This window comes from Triturus cristatus, chromosome 7, assembly GCF_964204655.1.
Source record: "Triturus cristatus chromosome 7, aTriCri1.1, whole genome shotgun sequence".
Taxonomy (NCBI): Eukaryota; Metazoa; Chordata; class Amphibia; order Caudata; family Salamandridae; genus Triturus; species Triturus cristatus.
In genome coordinates this window covers 1677835964-1677851020 of record NC_140590.1, presented here as the reverse complement: position 1 = coordinate 1677851020, position 15057 = coordinate 1677835964, and the positions used below count along the sequence as shown (strand labels likewise).

Sequence of the window (15057 nt, the reverse complement as noted above, 5' to 3'; positions counted from 1 at the left end):
TTTAGCTTTTCAATTTGTAACTTTGTAACTCACAAGCTTTATCCCTTATGTGCCCCCACCCAATGTCCACGTTGTTGCTTGCTTCCTCCCTCTGTCAGTGTTGGTACTTGCCTCCTCCCACTGTCATGCTGTTGCTTAACTCCCACCTGCTGTCTTTACTGTTGTTTGCCGCACCTGCTGCCCATGTTCTTGCTTGCCCCTCCCCTCTTGTCCTTATTGTTGCTTGCCCCCTCCCGCTATTCGTGCTGTTGCTTGACCCCTTCTACTGTCTGTTGGCGCTTGCCTCCTCCCACTGTCATGCTGTTGCTGAACTCCCACCTGCTGTCTTTACTGTTGTTTGCCGCACCTGCTGCCCATGTTCTTGCTTGCCCCTCCCCTCTTGTCCTTATTGTTGCTTGCCCCCTCCCGCTATTCGTGCTGTTGCTTGACCCCTTCCACTGTCTGTGTTGGCGCTTGCCTCCTCCCACTGTGATGCTGTTGCTTAACTCCCACCTGCTGTCTTTACTGTTTGCCGCACCTGCTGCCCATGTTCTTGCTTGCTCCTCCCCTCTTGTCCTTATTGTTGCTTGCCCCCTCCCGCTATTCGTGCTGTTGCTTGCTTCCTCCCTCTGTCTGTGTTGGTGCTTGCCTCCTCCCACTGTCATGGTGTTGCTTAACTCCCACCTGCTGTCTTTACTGTTTGCCGCACCTGCTGCCCATGTTCTTGCTTGCTCCTCCCCTCTTGTCCTTATTGTTGCTTGCCCCCTTCCGTCCTCCTCCCGCTATTTGTGCTGTTGCTTGACTCCTTCCACTCTCTGTGTTGGTGCTTGCCTCCTGCAGCCCTCCTCCCTCTGTCCATGTTGTTGCTAGCCCCCCCCCCCATCCATTCACCCTCCTTCTCCTCCATGTTGTTGCTTTTCCTTTCCCGCCCTCCTCCCGTTGTCTGTTATTGCTTATATTACTTACCCTCTATATGGCAGCGTCACTCAGTGCTTTTTGATCAAACTCTCAGCCATCCTTCCTCAGTTGTTGCTTGTCCGACCAAAAGCATTTTAAAACGGATGCCAAGTAATAGCACTCCCCCGCCCCACACATAACCTCCGAGTTGCATGCCTTCCCACTCTCTGTAATGCCGCATGCCCTGCCCTCACACTGCAATAAAAATAAAAAGTAATGGCCGCATCATAGCACTTTTCAAAACACCTTTCAGCTATGATGGATAGCAACGGCCCTGCTGTACATGGCTGAAACATTGACAAAGCCGATATATCACGTATGCGATACCTATTGGCTTTGCCAGTGCTTGCTGTAAGTTTCCATTGGAATTGCACATTCCAGAGCCCAGATGCCAACACCCACACCTTACTACTCAAAAAGATCCATCTTTGTCACCACAAAGCTTCAAATAACTCCTTTAATTACAGGGACATCTTGGCTCCCAAGCAGCCTTTAGACTTGCTGATTAACCATCCACACAGTTGCATCTCTTTCAGATAACAGGCACTGCAGTGAGAAGGCATGTTTCTTCTTTCACCTTCTGCCTCTCCCTTGTCTTCACAGAACAGGAGACCCCCTCCTTTCTCTTTCAGCCTGAGGAACCTGAAGTTCAGCCAAATGTCGGCATTAACTGTTCAGGGATGGCTGTTTTTAACCAGAAAATATGGGCACTGCAGCACTTAATTTGAGCCACTGTTTTCTAGTGCTTGGCACTGGCATTTGATTGTCAACGCCGGCGCTTGTGACAGCCTGCCACAAGTTGGCACGGTCTGTCTAATTTAGACATGACCACAACAGTCATTTATTAAATCTATTTACATTAAAATGAGCGTTACCGACATCCAAGCCATCCTTATAGGTTTGAGGGCCTGAAATAGTCCAAGTTGTCACACTTGTTGGAGTGTGATAGTTAGTAGTTGTGTTGTTACGATCATTAGCAGCAAATTAGGGGCAGTGTGTGGTGACGAGAGCCCTGGCACTTTTTTAAAATGCAAATTAAGCACTGGAACTGTTCCTGTACAATTATAAAAGATGACAAAAGTTGCTCTCATTAGATCTCGCCAACTTCAACCATTAAGTTTAGCGCTAAGAATCTACTAGAGTGGCAGCAAATACAGCGTGTCCCCAACAATGACTGTCTTTGAGTACTTCCTAGGCCAAAGGCAGGGCCGGACTGGCCATAGCGGGCACCAGGCATTTCCCCGGTACGCCACTAGGGTTGGGGCTGGTTTTGGCCCCCTGGGGGACTTTTTTTTCCCGGGGGTCGGCGATATTGGCCCCCTGTAACAAAATCGGCCAAAACCGGCCCTCGCAAACTGCTCGGCTGCACTCCCTCCTCACCCCAGGGGCTCCAGCTGAGCAGTTTTCCAGGGCCGGTTTCTGTTCCCAGTCCGGCCCTGGCCAAAGGGTGCTTTAGCGGAAATACCACCCATCTGGTGTCCTTGGAAACTGAACATCCCCACTGCTGTGACCATCATTTTGAGTTATTGGTAACTAATCCCTAGGGTAATGCTAGGACAGAATGCCGACGGTGCGACAACTAGTGTCATGGTTGTAAATGTTAACTCGGCCACTAGAAATATGCCATTACAGCTAGAGACGCCCCCTGGATTCCGTCGAGGAGTTTTGGGAAACAAAACTCTGCAGCTTGTGGGTGAGCAGAGGAAAAACAAAGATCTCCTCTCAATGCATCCAATGTGGACACTTCACCAGACAAAGCAAGTTCTCCTACTTTATCTGTGAATGAAGCTGTTCACTGCTCTCTCATCATGCACATACATGCATCATGCATGTATGCGGAAATCTCATCGGACATAAAAAATAGTGTCCTAAATATTCTTTACATAATAATATCTATATAGGTCAGAAGATATTGTGATAATGAGGTTCTGGTACATCACTGTCAAGAGGCAGGTTGAGAATAATTCTGCATTCGATTGGATAATGGTGGTGGTCAGGGTGCAAAGCTCCATGGTATAAATATAGAGTCACTCTATCATTGAAGACTTGAGTTTCTGGCTAACATGGAGATATTTTTTCCAAGAAATGAAGGACCAGGGCTCTGAGCTGTGCACAGAAGGTTGGTGGACACAATGAACCTTTCTGTCTCAGGTGACCAGTTGTTTCTGGGATGGGTGACATTTACCAAGGGTCATCTGCACCCTGAGGTCACCGGTTGTACACATTTGTTCATGTTGGTCCCAATCCCAATTGCTTGAGGCTCTACTAGGGTTGCCTTGTATTGTATGTCATCATGTGTCCTCAGTTCTAGTGTGTTGGGTTTACAAGATCCCCATCAGTTGCGGGGGGGGGGGGGGGGGGGGGAAGCAATCACAATGTGGTCTAAACCACGAGTGCCGTTAGAACGCATGCTTCGTTACCACACATCCCTTTACCATGACCTGCCTTTCCAACGCATGCCATTACTATGGGGAATGTAAGTATAAAGCTATGTGTATAATGTGTGTGTGTATGTTAGGGCCAAGGCGTTTTTTGAGTTTAGGGTAGGTGTGGGTTTTTCTGTTGGCAAGGGAATTTTTAGGGGTGGGTATGGGATTTTGGGTGGCATTGGAAATTTTAAGGTTTAGGTTGGCTATGGGATTTTGGGTGGCAAGGGAATTTTCAGGGTTTAGGGTGGGTAGGGGATTTTGGATGGCAAGGAAATGTTTAGGGTGGATATGGGTTTTTGGGTGGCAAGGGAATATTTAGGGTTTATGTTGGATATGGGAATTTGGTTGGCAAGAGAATTTTTAGAATGGATATGGGATTACGGATGGCAAGGGATTTTTTTACGGTTTTGGGTGGGTAAGGTTTAAGGGTTAAGGAAATATATATATATTTTATTATATATACACACACGTGTATATATAACAATATGCATTTTACATATCTATATATGTATGTGTAAATGTGAACACGTATGTGTGTATAAAAATAGATATAAATATACATATAGTTTTTTACAAATGCATATGCCTTTAACAGGCCTGTTTGTACAATGAAAATGTAAGTATTTTGCCGATAACTATAAGGCATATATATATATACACACACATATTATCTACTGGCGGTCGCCAGTAGATAGTTATAGTTAGGACCGTGTTTCCATAGGAAATCCGCAACATTCTATTTGGAATAACTTTGGCGCCGATTGACGAATCCTCGCGAAATTTTCAAAATAGGTGGGGCGCTCCGCTCCGCTCCTTCCCTGAAAGTCTCGGGGGGATTCGTCAAGCGGGAGCTGAGAAAAAGGGGGGGTCCCAAAATGCGTTTTCCCCATGCATTTTTCCATAGGACCTTTAGTCCAAGCTACAGCCCGAACGGCTGAACAGAATTACTTGAAATTTGGCAGAGAGGTAGTCCTCAGGTCAGGGGTGTGCCTTTTGCAGGTCTGGTGTAAATCTGTTCTGTATTTCCTGAGAAAATAGCATTTAAAAGCATATATATATCTATAGGCGCGCACCGTGCGCGCACGGTAAAACTTACCGTACGCGCACGGTGACGTGCGCGAGCGCAATTCTGATTGGTTGTAGATGTCAGTAAACATTCGAATCGGTCGAAATCAGGAAGTGTCGGCCACCATTTTGTGTCTCGCAGTCTGAGGTAATGAAAACCAAATTGGGAAAACGTGAGAAGGGGGCAGGATGGACAGGTCCTGACCCCCTAGCCTTTGTCAGGGGGTCACTGAAGGACCCCCAAGGGTAAAAAAAAGCTATTTTTTTCGCGAAAAATCACGGGGTGCGCGCACCGTACGCGTACGGTACGCGCACGGAGAAAAAACTTAAAAAAAAAAAAAGATACATAACTTAGCATTTAAAAAACCATACAAATTCACTGAAAAAACCATAGGTTTCACACACGTTATAGTTAGGAATTAGCATTTAAAAAACCTAGCAAATTCAATTAAAAAACCATAGGTTTCACACGTTATAGTTAGCTGGACATTTCACTCGTGAAAAACCATTGAAATTCCCCCGTTATAGTTAGTGCAGGCAACTATAACTCACGCGGCCGCAATCCTCTGCTGATGACGTCAGATATTACATCACTGATGACATATGTGTCTTTTCTGAAAAAAAAATATTTGTAATATATGTATAGCTAAAAATTAATGGAAGAAGACATGGGTAAATAAGTGTCTAAATACAGTGATGTAATATCTGACGTCATCAGCAGAGGATTGCCGAGTGAAATGTCCAGCTAACTATAACATGTGTGAAACCTATGGTTTTTTAATTGAATTTGCAAGGTTTTTTAAATGCTAATTCCTAACTATAACGTGTGTGAAACCTATGGTTTTTTCAGTGAATATATATATGGTTATTTTGACCTGGTATATAATACTTTTTCATGATCGAGACCTATGCATGGTAAAGAAGTTCGTTGTAAAGGCATGCATGGTAACAACACAGTCATTAAAATGGCCACATTGTTAAGGTAAGTGTTATAATAGCATAAGTGGTTCCGTCATACAACCGGAGCTGGCGTACTTGCTTTTTATTTCGGTAGCTTGCCAATGCTCCTCAAAAAGCACATCTTTTCAACATTCTGTGAGCAAGAAGAGGTAGTTTTTCTTTAAGAACTAACATAACAGCTGGTAGAAGGAAGTTGAGGCGGGGTTTAGGGTTTGGGAACAATTTGGACAAGATGGCTGGCTGACCTCGACCAGAGCCGCTGCTGTTTCTCCCCTCTGTACCCATGCGAGACATGCTGGTTCAATAGTGAGCTCAACGCAGGAGAGAGAAGAGTGAACAAGGATATTGACAAGCAGAAACAAAAGGAGCATTTATCTTAGTCAACTGGGACTTCTCCTTCGATGTGATATGCGGCTGCTGAGTGCCGGGATCCCGCTGAGGATTAGAGTGCTTGCCGCGGTACTTCACCTGCTTTACCGGTATACTTTCCGCACCTCTGGAATACCGCTTCCCCGCTGCTTAGATCAGGTTATGGCTCCGAGACTGGACAAAACCGATAAGGCGGCCAAAGGGGGGCTGAAAGACCCTCCTAGTACCAAAACCAGTATTAGTGCCTCTAACATCAAAGTTACAGCTGCAGCTGTCCCCGACGGTATTACTTCATCGCCGGGGCTAAACACAGGACGACGCGGCGGCCAGGCAAAGGGGGCTGATGGCGGCCTGAAAGGGGTTGGTGCTGCCGGGGGGACCCGGTTACGGATGGCAGCAGCTGCCTCAGAAAACGTATTGAGGCAGCCTACTGTAGTCGAGGCATTGTCAATGTCTTGACCACCCTTAAAGGCTAAAAACAGCAAAGAAATTTCTCTTGATCCGGTGACCCCTGGAATTGCAGTGTGAGCTGTGCTCAGCTCAGAAACAGGGCTGGGAGTAATACCCGGATCGGATCAGCAACAGGAATCAGGTCTGGACCTGACCTGTCAAAGTGGGATTCTGCAGGTAAATCTTGTAGTTTGTTCAGATCTAGCCGAAAATAATACTATAAGCGCACTATCATTACAAGTATTGGAACCTGTTCTGCTGAAGGATAGTAATTTATAAGCAACTATTATGCCTTTACTGACGGAGCCTGCTGAACCACGCTATAGTGAAAGCAATGAAAATATTAATATAGATGGCATCGAGGGGGGGGGGGGGGGTTACTATGCATATGTGACGCTGATACTAATGCCATAGATAGTGATTCCAGGCAAGTGCCATAGCCCCAGCTCCTGACTACGACAACGCATGGTTCTCCTGAAGGTGACACATTCTTCTCATTAAATGATGATACTGACTCTGACTCCCCAATTTTGAGTGACTCAACTATATCTAGTGGTACGGACTCTGGAAAATCTTCAACAGTGCAAAAGGCCCATAGTAAATCGCAAAAGCGAAAATCAAGAGCCATAGTCAGTCCCACAAAAAGTACTCTGACTACCGCAAGAAATCTAGAATGGGATTACTCCGCCACAAGTATGGTCTTTGAGAATATGTGCCCCACGACAGCCGCAGGCAGAGCCACAACCCCTGGGGTCTGCCGCCCCCTCCCCATTTAATATACTCCACCTTAAAACAAATACAGGGTGAGGCTAGAATAGAAAGTAGGCGGGCGTTACAGGCAACAAAGAAGCTACAGGCCTCAATTTGCAAAGCAAATAAATTATGCACTGAAATGGCTGAAAGGGTCACACAAGTCGAGGACAGAACAGTGGCTTTGGAAGAAGCGGTTGATAAACTACAGGAGTCCAAAGGACAGCAGGAAAAACAGGCAATGGACATGTGCTGGAAACTCGAAGATTTCGAAAACCGGCAAAGGAGAAACAACGTCCGACTACTTGGAATTGCCGAAAATGCTGAGGGAGGGAATATAATGACCTTCGTTGTTTCTCTACTAAAAGGTGCGCTCCCGGAACTTGCGCAAAGGAACTGGGGGGCTGAGGTGCAGCGGGCTCATCGCTTCCCAATCATGCGGGGAAAAATAATTATCCGGCTGGGCAAGAAGAACACCCCAGAGCAGTGGTGTCACTAGGGGGGTGCGGGGGGTGCGGACCGCACCGGGTGACACCCTCACGGGGGGTGACACCAAAGGGCCGGTCCGGTCGGTGATGTGTCACTGTCTGTGGTGCGTGCACTGCAACCGTGGGTGCACAATGCAATGCAATGCAATGTTATTGAAAGTAAACCACCAGCAGTCCAAACGCAACGACGACGCGGCGCGCCAGTGCAACCTAACCTTGTTCTTCTATTCACAGGGGGTGCCTGTGCACAGCGCGCACTGTCTCCTCCTCCGCCGTGTCTGCGCACCTCGGCAGTGACGTCACGTCGTCACTAGAGGGGTTCCCGCATCCGCGTGACTTGGCATCACGACGAGGAGGTGAGGAGGTCTCAGGTCGCCGTTGGCCCGTCGCCAGCCCACACTGCCACTATAATTTAATTTTCAAGGAAGGCTGACCGAGGTAGTCCCCCCCCCTGTCTGCAACTCAGCAGGTGAGTGGACAGGCCTACTATTGCCTATTCGCGATTCCTTCCATTATCATCGGTAAGGAGTGGACGGTGTCAGCTGACAACAGTGAACCGAGACGCAGACGAGGGTGAAACTGAAGCTGAAAGCAGTGAGGTGCCTCTGGCGAGCAGCAGGGCACAGTGGCCGCCATTCACCAGCACCCTGCACTCAGCCTCACTGGATCCGGAGCAGAGGGGAGAGAGGGGAAAAGTTATTGTTTCAGATGCGTCACGAGCAGGCCCGGTTCTAGCGGGTGGGCCGGGTGGTGGGTCAGGCCCACCAAAACATGAGCCTGTGTGGCATTTCGCCCCACCCGATCATAAATGACCCGTAACTGGTTATGCTTAAAGCTGGAACACCAGACCGTATTTTATCAGGCAAAAGCTAGAGCCAAAAAAATTACTTGAAACCTTGGTGGCAACAGCTTCCAAGCCCCTGACTGATCTCTTTCAACCGCAAGTGGAGGCGTACATTGCTGCGCCCTTCCAGAACACTTTTACCCTTTCCTTCTATTACGCTTTCAACTCTCCTGCCTCCAGCCCTGACCCACAGAGAAACCCCTGCTCTCACTTGCCACCTGCTCAGACCTGTGATACATGGAAGTGTTACACTCCTCAGAATCTGAAATACCACGTAGAATCCTGCAGGGTCATTCCAGGCCTGCACAGTTATTCCACATTCTGAGGGGACTAACTCGTAATCGGTGGCGTTCCAACCAGAGAATTCAGCCGGTAATTGTAAAGGAATCTTTGCATAGAATACCGAGTTACTTGTAATTGGAGATTAGATCGAGCTAATGATAAAATCTGTGAAAGTCCTTTTAACAACAGTTCTGGCACATATTTGCCGATCTACATGACCTCTGCATTCAGGAGGTAAACTCCAGTAGCAAACTTTAGGAGATGTGATTGTTTTTGTTCGTTAACGCGTGAGCGATGTTACCAGGAAGGGTTACGATTTATGTGACAATGACTTCGTGTTCATTGCAGGAGACCTGTGGCGATGAGTTGCTATTTTCAAGACTTAAATAGAAAATGGCAGGTTAAGCAAGTGTAATTGTCTTTAGTTGAAGGCTAAATTCATACCTCGTACAGGCTAATGAAAATGTTTATTTTTATTCTTCCGTAGGAACACCTGGCCCCTTTAACAAGTAAATGCAGCATAAAAAGCAATGTTTTAAAATTAAAAACTTTGTGTACATTAAGTAGTTAATAATGAAATCTAGATGCTTGCATAGTTCACTGTCAACCTTAGAGAAAAACATTTATCAGAAAGTCCTACATGTACCTGCAACCAGCATAAGAAATAACCACGGGCAAAGCCAGTAGGTCCAACTGTTCTAAGCGTCCAAGGGCTTCTTCATAGACTGTAAAGTTCGTGTCTATGTTTGAGCCAACAATTGAATGCGAAAATGAGCAAATGGTTGTAGGCAGGGCTTTAAGTGGGATGAAAATACTGGGGGGGTCTCTCGAAGGGTCGTGGCCAATGTAATTAAGGGCATAGCTTAAAAACACATAAGCTAAAAATCCGTGCTTAGCATAGTGTGCCGCCCGACTTGTATTTTGCTGTTTTTGTCACTGCATCCAGATATATGATACAACAAGTAACATCATACCTACAACAAGTCAGTACTATTGGTTTTGTCAATGGTTGTTAGTTGCATAAGATAAATTAGAAGCAACTATGGCTTGTATATAATATTGAAAAAGCTTCCACTTAAAGCCTGGTGACACCACGACAATGTTGCTGCTCCTGAGTTTCAAAAAGAGAAGGGAAATCCAGAGAGAAAATGACTCTTAAAAGAATTTCCCTTCCTCTACAACGCTCACAAGGCATGACGTCATGCCATAACTTCAACACTAGTGAGAGGTGAGCAGTGTGAGCACACGCACAACGATGTGCAGTCCGGAAACAAACAGACCGCCTGTGCCGGGGCACAAAACAGAGCCCAATAGAGACCCGTTTCGAGCCCAACTTTAAAAACTGCCGGTGCTCAGACCCGGTGAGACCCGGCCCACTTAAAGCACTGGTTGTAAGAATTGGACAGTGCATGCATGAGTGTGTTTGAGTGCAAGGATGGAGCACAGAACAGATAAAGATGTGCGTAGTTGGACAGATATCAGTATGATTGAATGGGCGATGACTCGAAGAATTTAAAAAAAAAAAAAAAAAAAAAAAAAAAAAAGCAGATAAAGGCCCTGTCCCAGACCCAGAAAGGCATATTCATTGTGGAATGATCACCAAGTCACTGGCGATTCACCAGTACTGAGTCACTTTTTCAAGTGTTTCCATGATTTATAAATATAATGATGATGACAACAAGAGCATTTACGAGAGCATTTACGAATTAACTGGTGAAGCGATATACAGAAAATGTACTATTATCATAGCATTAAAATAAATGACAGCTCAACAGTTAAAACAACCTTTCATTTTACCACTATGTTTTCACCGCCACAGTTCAGTCTTGGTCCTGCTAAAAAGCGTAACACTGCCAACGACCCATAATGCGGCATGCAGGCAGTTCAGGGATGCCAACGACCCAGCTGAGAGATGTGTGGAGCCGGGCAGATTACCGAGCCTTGTCTAGTGACAGTTTTCACTCATCATAAAGTAGCATAGTCAGTTAAGGTGCCTTCCGCAAACCACAAAGTGTAACATGCCTACCACAGATTTGGATTTATTTGTAGATAGGTTAGTGGGTTTTGTCATAGAGAAACATTTGGTAACTAGCAGTTCCTAAGTTACAATCCTTGGAATAGAACACAGTGATTTACGAACCACTGCACGCAAACTGCAAGGCTTGAGTTTAGAAAGTTATTTTTCCCCTCAATCTTTTCTCATTCTAAGGTACTAAATACTGTTCCTTTGGGTAGTGATACAGTCTTATTAGTATACACAACCCCAACCACTTTGTCACGTTGTGAAACCTGAATTTTGTCTTTTTCCACACTCAGCATTCATAGCATACAAAGTCTACCAGTACGGACTACATGTGACTACAACACCTCGTATCTCTTATTGTCTTATGCAACATTTCCTATACATTGATTTACACATGTATAAATCATTGTCTCAGCATCATACATGTGTGTGTCAAGTAGTGTGGTCTGACACCCCACTTGGGATGAGTAGCACCATAAAAGAAATTAAAGAATAAATGTAAGAAGGGGCTATGAAAATGTGATGACCCCATTGTACTTTAGCAAGAAATTCACACGTGTGTCCGCTTCGAATGTGAGAATGCATTTTGCGCTAAAAAGTACAAAAAAACACAAGCACCTCAAACAGCCGCTTGCTCTGTCATTCGCGTTGTTCCTGTGCAATGGGCATTCTCTGTAATTTTTTTATGTCGAACAGTGCGTTATTACGTGATGTGTCATAATAGGGTATGACTGAATGATGACCAGTCCACCTCTATGGAGGGCCTTAAACAGCACTGGAGCACTTCTCACACGTTTTTATTAACTTTTGATTTGCTTCACCTAAAGACAGAATTTTATTTTTGCTACAATCTACAGGGTATGCAGCAGGGCCACATTACAAGAGGCTTGCAATAATGCCATGATTCCCAACTGTGGTTAGTAAAGCAGAAATAATCATTCTGCTGAATTCTATATTTTCATTTGCAGTGCTTGTCTTTATTATTAAACCGTTGTACTGTATAATTTAACATGTTTGTTAATCATGCTTATTAAGAAAATGCAATAATGAGCATGTTTGCCCAGCGAGTGATAGTCAATCCCGGCTTCTGTCTTTTACAGGCTTATCACCATCGATAAAATAGGCGGCAAGTATGAAAACAAAAAACATGAACAGCGGCACAGGGCGACTGACAAAACGACCAAGATGAAAACCTCCCAAATTATTTGTACAGTAACAAACCACTTGTACTAGAGGTGACATTGACATCCTACATTTGACTGGACCCGCCGTTTCATCAGCCCACGCCCACTACACGTGCTTAAAAACACGCTTTGCTGTTGTTGGTGTTTTTAAAGTCGCATTTTTTTGGATAATAATAGTTCAAGGATATATTATATCAATCATGCCACATGGAAAACATACATCAAAGAGGCCAAGTGGATGCCAGCAAAGAAAAGCAAAAAAGGTAAAAAATTAATCACTCTCAACACTACGTGGATCCATGCTTCAATATGTCAAGAGACCAGATGATGGCCAGGGTATGGGTTCATCAAAAGACACAGTTCCTCGGCCACCAATTGATAACGCTGATCCTGATGCTAGTATGCATACTACAGAAGAGGAAGGAGTTGAAATAGAAGAAAATGAAGCAGAAAAACAAGGAAAGGAAATGGAAATTCAAATGGATGAATTTGAAGCAGAAGAGAGCTCTGAAAGTGACTCTAACCAGGATACTGTAAATGAGATGAGGACTGAGGTTAAGGGGGAAAATTTGAATATTTTAGATGATGCTTCTTTTTGGAAAATACCTGTTCCAGATCATTTGCGGGTTGCAATCATCAAAAGAGGAAGTGCTTCTTTCCAGAACAAAGATGGCCCTTTCGGAATTGCCACCAGGCAAGATCCAAAAGCAAAAGGAGATGTTCGCCAGCTATCAAAAGAGTGGTTTTACAAGGTGATGCCAAATGGCGAGAAAGTCTTGCGGTCATGGATGGTTTACTCGTCAGTGAGAAATTATATTGTTTTTGCTGCCGACTCTTTGCCGCTAGTCATGCTACAGACACGACATCCAAATTTGTGATTGGGTTTCAAAAGTGGTGGAAACTGAGCCCGAAAGTGCAAAATCATGAAACATCCGAAGAGCACTTACATTGCCTTGAAAAATGGAAAACATTGGCAGCAGGACTTAGACTGCACAAAACAATTGACACCGAAAGTGTTGCTTTGATGGACATAGAGAAGAAAAAGTGGAGAGATATCTTGCACAGGTTGCTCGATATCACATTATTTCTTGCCAAGCAGAATATGGCATTCCGGGGCCACAAGGGAGATGAATCTTCCTTGAATAAAGGAAACTTTCTTGAAATGGTTGAGATGCTTTCTAAATATGACCCAGTGCTGAAAGAGCACCTAATGAGATTAAAGCGAAGCACATGTAAACTCAAAGCATCAGTATCTTATCTTGCACCAAAAACTCAGAATGAGTTTATACATGTCCTAGCAAATCATGTGAAGGAGAAGCTTGTCTTGGATATAAAATCTGCCAGGTATTTTGGGATCATGTTCGATAGCACACCTGACACATCACACACTGACCAAATGTCCGAAGTGATCAGATATGTGAAAATACAAAATAGGAAAGTTGAAGTTAAAGAAGTGTTTCTGGGATTTTTCCCTTTAAAGGGGAAAAAAGCTGTTGACCTCAGTTCTGATATTCTTCAAAATCTGGAACGTGATGGACTCGACTTTATGATGTGCCGCGCTCAAGGTTACGATAATGCTGCCACTATGGCTGGAATGCATGGGGGTGTACAAGCCATTTTGAAAAGAAAGAACAGGAAAGCTATTTTTAATGGATGTGTGGATCATTCGCTTAACCTGTGCGGCCAACACTCTTTTGCTGAAAATGCTTCATGTGTGACTTTTTTTGGAACTCTTGAGACAATGTTTTCCTTCTTTGCTGCTTCTACTCACCGATGGGATGTTTTAATGGAGCACACTGGAGTCTCAGTGAAAAGACTATCAACAACACGCTGGAGTGCTCATCATGCTGCAGTAAAGGCAGTGAAAGAAAAATTTGATGAATTTGTGGCGGCAATTGAAGCTCTATGTGATCCAGATGAAAATTTAGACACAAGAGGTACAGCCCGTGGTCTTTTGCCTGCTGTCTGCAATTTCACATTTCTGTGCTACCTCTACTTTTGGTGTGATGTACTTGAAGAAGTTAATCTTACACAGCTGTACCTTCAGACTAAGGGCTTAACTCTTGACAAGGTGGTGACAAAGCTAGAGACACTAACACTATTTCTGTACGACGAGCAGCGCAATCATCTAGTGGAGCAGGCAATTGAACGGGCGCTTTTAAAATTAGACCAATATGGAATTTCAGTAGAGAGCAGACCCAGGTTCAAGAAGAGGATGACGGGTGAGAAGGCAAGAGATGCTGGACTAACTCTGCAAGAAGAAAACAAGAGGCCGATGCTTGAGTGTATTGATCGTTTCCATTCTGAACTCCAGATCAGATCAAGAGCCATCAAGGAAGTAGCAGCCATGTTTGAGGCTGTTCAAGCCAAGAGTTTGATATCTGCCACTGAAGAACAGTTACTGGTGTCCATTCCAAAATTGTCCAATTTCTATGATGAGTTATCCGAGGGAGAGCTTTTATTAGAAATACCAAGGCTGAGAAGGCACCTGAAGGCAGCAGACATTGAAGTCGAAGAAGCCAAAGACTGGTCAGTATTTGACATTTTAAAATTTATAGTTGAATGGGACTTCCTAGAATCTCTCCCATATCTCTCATTGAGCCTACAATTATTTCTTACAATCTGTGTGTCTGTAGCTTCATGTGAGAGGAGTTTTTCAAAGCTAAAGTTTATAAAGAACTATTTGCGATCTACCATGGGACAGTCAATTCTTTCTGATCTTGCAATATTATCAATTGAAAGTCATTTGGCGAAAGATGTTGATTTTGATGAAGTAATTAACAAGCTTGCAGCTTTAAAGGCCAGGAAAGGAAAGTTCTGATTAGTCGAGATTTAATGTGACATTGTAATTTGTACTGTTGCATACTATTCTGGCAGTTGCTGATTGTGCAAACCCAATACAGAACGGTTACAACCTTATCTCCTGTAACAGTAACATTTAAAGTTTAATGTTGCAAAAGTAACATATTTTCTATGTAGTTCTTAACTTATTACAGTACCTCCGACCTTGTTGAATTCAATTTTTCTTCTATGGCCTTTGTAAATATAGGACCTACATTTACAAAGGTTACTAAGGATTTTGTATGGTCCCGTTATTTGCCAACTGTGTCCACTGGCGGACTCGGAGCGGAGGAGGTCCATGCGGTAAGATGTGAGGGGGTGACACCATGAGTTACCCGCACCGGGTGACACCAACCCTAGTGACGCCACTGCCCCAGAGCGATCCTGATCTATATTGGGAACTTTTTGCTTCGTCAAGCTATTATAGATATGGTTA

At 44.5% G+C, this 15057-nt stretch overlaps 1 pseudogene; it reads left to right on the top strand.

Annotated features, from left to right (window-relative positions):
• Window positions 1–12079: 12079 nt before the first annotated feature.
• LOC146812683 (zinc finger MYM-type protein 1-like) lies at window positions 12080–14601 on the top strand (annotated as a pseudogene).
• Window positions 14602–15057: the final 456 nt, after the last annotated feature.